Below are 8,680 nucleotides of genomic sequence, written 5' to 3' on the forward strand. Positions count from 1 at the left end.
TAAGTTAGTTTATATGCCTTAACACCGTGATATATAGGCCTAAAGGCAGAGACATTAAAAAGACACAGTGGCAGAATAAATTCAACCACACCTTCGTTTTATCACAAAACTGGATAGCAACCTCTGTCCAGTGAAATCCACAAAGCATATTGCATGTACAGTAACAGACAGTTAGTGACCTACAGCATGGTCAAGCAAGTTAATGTTCCCGACATTTTCAGACCACTAAACAACTATTGATTTAGAAGCACAGAGAGTAACAGCAAGTCTCAAAGAAAACAGGAGCTGCCTCCACTATTCCAGCACCATTTACACTTCCACATTTCAACATCATCAACATAACCTCTGCCTAGTCTAATACAGTGACAACTAAAGATACCAAAAACTATTTAGTTCCATCAACGTAAGCTAAATATGATGTGGCTGTCCATGGTTCTGATTTCTGTGTGTAGAAAAACATGTTGAAACCGTCACTTTTATTTTCTGTTGGCTACCTGGCTAAAACCTCAGGCCAGCGGCACAACAATGTATGAATGAATGGTTGGATCAGAATCGCCGTTATAATCATTGGCCAGCAAGGAGAATTAAGTAAAACACAAGTCCAAATCCCTATCTCCATCCATGGCTAATTTAGGAAAGGGACAATTTTTGCTAGCTGGCTAGCTAGCCAGCAGAGGACAACAACACAACGAGTTGCAACAATTCAAGTTTTTCTGTCAATGACATAGGCTCTCAATGGGATTTGATAGGAGCGACGCCAAATCCAAGCTTGCTTCCCTTGACACTTTTTTTTGGTGCATCAGGACAAATCACAGTTGAGCTCACTCTGTTTAGCTCAACTATTCCCAAACTTGGGTATGCGCAATGCCATCAGGGGTACACCAAATAAAAATGGGATTCACATTAAAAATATATATATAATAATAATTCTTCACATTTTCAAACAGTCCATTTATATTTTCCAACGGGGCTATACATTACAGTGAGGGTTTTATCTCGCCTGAGTAGCCTCATTTCACTGCCAAAAATATAATTAAATCACGACTTCCACCGAAGGTGGCTCCTCACCCTGTTCGGGCGGTGCTCAGCGGTCGTCGTCGCCGGCCTACTAGCTGCCACCGATCCATTTTTCCTTTTCGTTTGTGTCTGTCTGTTTTTTCACCTGTGTTCATTTAGTTGATTTCCGTGGGTTTATTTACACCCCGCTGCATGCTAGTCTTTGTTTGTTTGTGTTTCACATTAGGGGTGCGTGTCAGCACCAGGGGGTTTTTGTTTTATTCGGAAGTGTTACCGTTTTTCGAGACTTTGTTTAGGAGTCGAGGTTTCTCCTCCGTGTGTAGTTAGTTTCCCTGTGTGTGGCGACTTCGTTTTGTGCGTGTTTTTCCCTCATGTTGTATTTGAGTTTGGGACTACCATATTAAACGTTTTGTGCCACTGGAACTTCCTTGCTCTCCTGCTCCTCATTCCTGCACCCCCCCTCCTACTAGGAGGCATTGTAACAAAACCATCTAGTGTTCAGCGAAATAACAGCACAATGTCAAATACAGGTAACCTAGTCAAATAATTAACATCCAATCACATTAACCGTTACTCTCTCGTGGGAATTCCACTAACGGTCCGTATGTAGCCAAACGTAGCTGCTGCTCATGTTGGTATCTGTACTGATGGTGCAAAAGCCATGACAGGGAGACATAGTGGAGTGGTAACGCGTGTGCAAGCAGTTGCTCCCGACGCCACTTGGGTACACTGCAGCATCCACCAAGAGGCTCTTGCTGCCAAGGGAATGCCTGACAGCATGAAAGATGTTTTAGACACTACAGTAAAAATGGTTAACTTTGTTTAAACAAGGCCCCTGAACTGTCGTGTATTTTCTGCACTATGCAATGATATGGGCAGCAACCATGTAACGCTTTTACAACATACAGAAGTGCGCTGGTTATCAAGGGGCAAAGTATTGACACGTTTTTTTGAATTGAGAGACGAGCTTAAATTTTCTTTACTGACCATAATTTTCACTTGTCTGACCGCTTGCATGATGACGAGTTTCTCACACGACTGGCATATCTAGGTTATGTTTTTTCTCACATGAATGATCTGAATCTAGGATTACAGGGACTCTCAGCAACTATATTCAATGTGCGGGACAAAATTGAGGCTGTGATTAAGAAGTTAGAGCTCTTCTCTGTCTGCATTAACAAGGACAACAAACAGGTCTTTCCATCATTGTATGATTGTTTGTGTGCAAATGAACTCAAGCTTACAGACAATGTCAAATGTGATATAGTGAAGCACCTGAGTGAGTTAGGTGCGCAATTACACAGGTACTTTCCCAAAACGGATGACACAAACAGCTGGACTTGTTATCCCTTTCATGCCCTGCCTCCAGTCCACTTACCAATATCTGAACAAGAGCCTCATCGAAATTGCAACAAGCAGTTCTGTGAAAATGTAATTTATTCAGAAGCCACTACCAGATATCTGGATAGGGCTGTGCTCAGAGTATCCTGCCTTGGCAAATCGGCTGTTAAGACACTGATGCCCTTTGCAACCACGTACCTATGTGAGAGTTGATTCTCGGCCCTCACTAGCATGAAAACTAAATACAGGCACAGACTGTGTGTGGAAAATGAGACTCTCTCCAATACAATCCAACATTGCAGAGTTATGTGCATCCTTTCAAGCACACCCTTCTCATTAACCTGTGGTGAGTTATTCACAATTTTCGCTGAACATATAAAGTTTTATATGTAAGATGGTTAAATAAAGAGCAAAATTATTGATTACTAGTATATTATTATTTGTGCCCTGGTCCTATAAGAGCTCTTTGTCACTTCCCACAAGCTGGGCTGTGACTAAAACTCACACTCATTCTTATGTTTAATAAATGTATCGCGTAGTGTGTGTGTGTGTGTGTGTGTGTGTGTGTGTGGCAGGCTTACAATGATGTCATAAAACAACATTTGAGAGTGCTCTGACCCTGGTGTTTGGGAACCACTGGTTTAGCTCAATGCTGATTGGCACATTTTTTTATACTTCTTTTTATCAAAGGAGGCCAAATGCTCGCTGGCTTCCCTTGCCTTAAATGCTGTGGGCGGCAAAAATGTCATACTCGTTTGGACCAGACAGCATCAGATAGATGACCTACATGAAGAGAGACAGAGGGGGCGCTGTTTCGCTCACTCAGATGCTTTCTCCTGTGAGATACATTCAGCCTCTTGCGAATTGAAGGACAATTATAAAACACAGAGAGATGAAAGATACATTATTTTAGGCTTTTTGTGGTAAAAGTTTTTGTGAAGCCTGGCTTCCCTTTGCATCCATGAACACACACCACTGGATAGTATGCAGGTAATATGCAGACCCACAGTGGTCAGTCACTATCTAGTGGCTGTGTGTGTGAATTCTACATCTGTACTTCTGTGTATAGAGACAGTGGTCTCCATGCTAAAGTCTGAAAAATTCTGTAGTGTGTGTGTGTGTTTTCTCTGTCTTCCCTGCAGCAGTGAGAGCTCACTGAGGGTTTAGAGGACAGAAATAAACAGACAAGTGTCGCCAACACACTGAATTATAGCACTCATAACACACACCCATACAGTGTACCCCTCACGCACACACACACACACACACACACACACACACACACACACACACACACTACAAAGAGTACAGTGTACCACGCACGCACGCACGCACACACACACACACACACACAACAAAGAGTACAGCGTATCACAGTGCTAGTGTGCACAAGACAAGAACACATACATCAACATGGAACACAATGCATCCATCAACACAAACATCCACACTTCATAAGTCAACACACCAGGCTACATAACTCCGGCATTAAACGAAGACAGTGAGTTGGGGGGGACAGAAAGCATGGAGGGGAAGGGAGGGTTAAAGTGTGATATAAATGGCATAGAGAAAAGGGTGTAGGGGTGAAGGGGTGAAGGGGTACTATTTTTGATGCAGAGTGTGTTACCCATGTGTTAGCTGATTGTGTAGGTCCCTTACTTGTGTATGTGTGTGTGTGTGTGTGTGTGTGTGTGTGTGTGTGTGTGTGTGTGTGTGTGTGTGTGTGTGTGTGTTCAGAGACTGGGGGGGGGGGGGGTTCAGTGAACTGGTGTCTGTAACTGCTGAGGAGGACCCTTCGTCTCACAGAGACATGGCCCATTGGCCAACCATCCCCAAATTAGATTCACCCCGCCTTAACCCTCCACCCCCTGAGCCTCTACCCCTCTCTGTGTATACAGGGATACAGAGGGGCTAATTGAATTTACGGGGTGCAGGCCAGGGGTGCAGGCCAGGGGTGCAGGCCAGGGGGAGGGAGGGTTGAGGGGGCATTAGTAACCGTCTGGTGTGACAATATGTCTGTATGGGACAGGGTTAACACAGGAAGAGCATGACACGGACAGGGACACACACACTGCTGTCTCTCTGACCTGTGCTGGCAGTTCACAGCTGCCACCATGAGAGAGGTCCAGCCCAGACCATCCTGGTGGTTAGACTCCACCCCCTCGCCCAGCAACCTGACAGGAAATAGGAACAAGAAGAGGTTAAGACAGCTGTTCTGTTGCTAGGGTTACTATGGGTTTAACTACAGCCCTCATCGGTGCTAACAACAGACCCCGACAGGACCAACGTAAGATGTGTGTGTGTGTGAGTGTGTGTGTTTGTGTTCGTGCGTGCATGAGTGTGTGTGTGTGTGTGTGTGTGTGTGTGTGTGTGTGTGTGTGTGTGTGTGTGTGTGTGTGCAGGTTGAGTTCTGTGCCTGGGGGGACGACATCGGGCTGTGTTATCTGAGAGGGAGTGGTGTGTTAGTGTGTGTGTGTGTGTGTGTGTGTGTGTGTGCAGGTTGAGTTCTGTGCCTGGGACGACGACATCGGGCTGTGTTATCTGAGAGGGAGTGGTGTGTTAGTGTGTGTGTGTGTGTGTGTGCAGGTTGAGTTCTGTGCCTGGGGGGACGACATCGGGCTGTGTTATCTGAGAGGGAGTGGTGTGTTAGTGTGTGTGTGTGTGTGTGTGTGTGTTAGTGTGTGTGTCGGAGGTAACCCGTCTGTGTTCCGCTGGGGGACGGTGTCTGTGTTGACTGTAAACACACTGTGCCTCACTCTAACCTGCCCCCCCACACACACACACTTCCCTCTATACCCCTGATCTCTAACTAAAACACTTAACACATCTGTGCAGTCTCATCTAGCCTACACCATCTGCCGCACCCCTGTAGAACAGAATGTCAGGTAATCAAAAGTCATTCACATATAGAGGCTGGTATCCACGCACTCACTCACACACACACACACACACACACACACACACACACACACACACACACACACACGATTAAACCTACACACACTTACGTGCGTAATGTGAGATAAGGGGACAGACGACATACTTCTGCTACAATAACACGGCAGGTGCCCTTTTCCCATTTCTAACCCAAAAATTATATTTACACCATCATTTCATGGACTTTCACATACTTTATTTCTAGGACAGATGGAGATGCCCTCCTCCTCTACACCCCGTGGCCCTCCTGCACATGGTTCTGGGTGACTGGGTTTGGGGGCGCTGGGAAACCAGAAGTGGGTGGGGTTTTTTGTTTCTGCTTATCCTGAGCCAGTGTAGATGACACATCAATTGTAGACAGAGAGAGAAAGAGACAGACAGACAGAGACAGAAAGAGAGAGAGAGAGAGCGAAAAAGAGATAAAAGGAATGAAATGGACAGAGAAAGATTGAAAGGGTGTGTGCACGAAAGAGGGTTATGTCTGTGAGTATTATTTTGTATCTATTTGCTTCCTGTAGCACTAATTCCAAAACATTTTGGGACACTGTAAAGTCCATGGAGAATAACGGCACCTCCTCCCAGCTGCTCACTGCACTGAGGATAGGAAACACTGTCACCACCGATAAATCTACAATAATCGACAATTTCAAGAAGCATTTTTCCACGGCTGGCCATGCTTTCCACCTGGCTACCCCTACCCCGGCCAACATCTCAGCACCCCCTGCAGCAACTTGCCGAAACCCTCCCCCGCTTCTCCTTCACCCAAACCCAGACAGCTGATGTTCTGAAAGAACTGCAAAATCTGGATCCCTACAAATCAGCTGGGCTAGACAATCTGGACCATCTCTTTCTAAAATGATCAGCCGAAATTGTTGCAACCCCTATTACCAGCCTGTTCAACCTTTTTTTCGTATTGTCTGAGATCCCCAAAGATTGGAAAGCGGCCGCGGTCATCCCCCTCTTCAAAAGGGGTGACACTCTAAACCCAAACTGTTATAGATCTATATCCATCCTGCCCAACCTTTCTAAAATCTTTGAATGCCGATATAATAAACAGATTACCAATGAACCATGAAAAACAGCCCCAGACCATTATTCCTCCTCCACCAAACATTACAGTTCGCACATATGCATTCGGGCAGGTAGCGTTCTCCTGGCATCCACCAAACCCAGATTCTTCTGTTGGACTGCCAGATGGTGAAACGTGATTCATCACTCCAGAGAACACGTTTCCACTGCTTCAGAGTCCAATGGCGGTGAGCTTTACACCACTTCAGCCAACGCTTGGCATTGAGCATGGTGATCTTAGGTTTGTGTGCGGCTGCTCGGCCAAGGAAACCCATTTCACGAAGCTCCCGGCGAACAGTTATTGTGCTGACGTTTCTTCCTGAGGCAGTTTGGAACTCGGTAGTGTGTGTTGCAACAGAGGACAGAGGATTTTTACGTGCTTCAGCACTCCACGGTCCTGTTCTGTGAGCATGTGTTGCCTACCACTTCAAGGCTGAGCCGTTGTTGCTACTAGACATTTCCACTTCACAATAACAGCACTTACAGTTGACCGGGGCAGCTCTAGCTGACTTGTTGGAAAGGTGACATCCTATGACGGTCACTGAGCTCTTCAGTAAGGCCATTCTACTGCCAATGTTTGTCTATGGAGAATGCATGGCTGTGGCTGAAATATACAAATCCACTCACTTGAAGGGGTATCCACATACTTTTGTATATATAGTTTAAAAACAGTAAATTCAGAAAGTATACAGACCCATTACCTTTTTCCACATTTTCTTACGTTACAGCCTTATTCTAAAATGTATTAAATCAAACATTTTCCTTATCAATCTACACACAATACCCATAATGACAAAGTGAAAAGAGGTTTTTTGACTTTTTTGCAGAGTTATTCAAAATAAAACATAAGTATTCAGATCTTTTGCTGTGAGACTAGAAATTGAGCTCAGGTGCATCCTGTTTCCATTTATCATTCTTGAGATGTTTCTACAACTTGATTACAGTTCACCTGTGGTAAATTCAATTGATTGGACTTGATTTGGAAAGGCACACACCTGTCTATATAAGGTCCCACAGATGACAGTGCATATCAGAGCAAAAACCAAGCCATAAAGTGGAAGGAATTGTCCGTAGAGCTCCGAGACAGGATTGTGTCGAGGCACAGATGTGGGGAAGGGTACCAAAAAATGTCTATAGCATTGAAGATTCCCAAGAACACAATGGTCTCCATCATTCTTAAATGGAAGAAGTTTGGAACCACCAAGACTTTTCCTAGAGCTGGCCGCCCGGCTAAACTGAGTAATCGGGGGAGAAGGACCTTGGTCAGGGAGGTGAACAAGAACCCGATGGTCCCGCTGACAGAGCTCCGGAGTTCCTCTACTTTATGGTAGAGTGGCCAAATGGAAGCCACTCCTCAGTAAAAGGCACATGACACCTCGCTTGGAGTTTGCCAAAAGGCACTTAAAGGACTCTCAGACCATGAGAAACAAGATTCTCTGGTCTGATGAAACCAAGATTGAACTCTTTGGCCTGAGTGCCAAGCGTCACATCTGAAGGAAACCTGGCACCACCCCTACAGTGAAGCATGGTGGTGGCAGCATCATGCTGTGGGGATGTTTTTCAGCGGCAGGGACTAGGAGACCAGTCAGGATTGAGGGAAAGCTGAACGGAGCAAAGTAGAGAGAGACCATTGATGAAAACCTGCTCCAGAGCGCTCAGGACCACAGACTGGGGTGAAGGTTCACCTTCCAAAGGACAACAACCCTAAGCACACAGCCAAGGTAACACAGGAGTGGCTTCGGGCAAAGTCTCTGAATGTCATTGAGTAGCCCAGCCAGAGCTTGGACTTGAACCCGATCGAACATCTCTGAAGAGACCTGAAAAGAGGAGAGACCCATCCAACCTGAAAATAGCTTTGCAGCAACACTCCCCTTCCAACCTAACAGAGCTTGAGAGGATCTGTAGAGAAGAATGTGAGGAACTCCCCAAATACAGGTGTGCCAAGCTTGTAGCATTATACCCAAGAAGACTCGAAGCTGTAATCATTGCCAAAGGTGCTTCAACAAAGTACTAAGTAAAGGGTCTGAATACTTATGTAAATCTGATCAGTTGTTTTATAAACTGTTTTTGCTTTGTCATTATGGGGTATTGATGAGGGAAAAAACAATTTAATCCATTTTAGAATAAGGAATAAGGTAAAACAAAATGTGGAAAAAGTCAAGAGGTATGAATACTTTCTGAATGCACTGTACATACTGAATAAAATGTTTTAATTTTTCATGATCTGAAAAAATTTCCCAGAAATGTTGCATACACACAAAAAGCTTATTTCTCTCAAATTCTGTTCAGAAATTTGTTTACATCCATGTTAGTGAGC

This window comes from Salmo trutta, chromosome 26 (assembly GCF_901001165.1).
Source record: "Salmo trutta chromosome 26, fSalTru1.1, whole genome shotgun sequence".
Taxonomy (NCBI): domain Eukaryota; kingdom Metazoa; phylum Chordata; class Actinopteri; order Salmoniformes; family Salmonidae; genus Salmo; species Salmo trutta.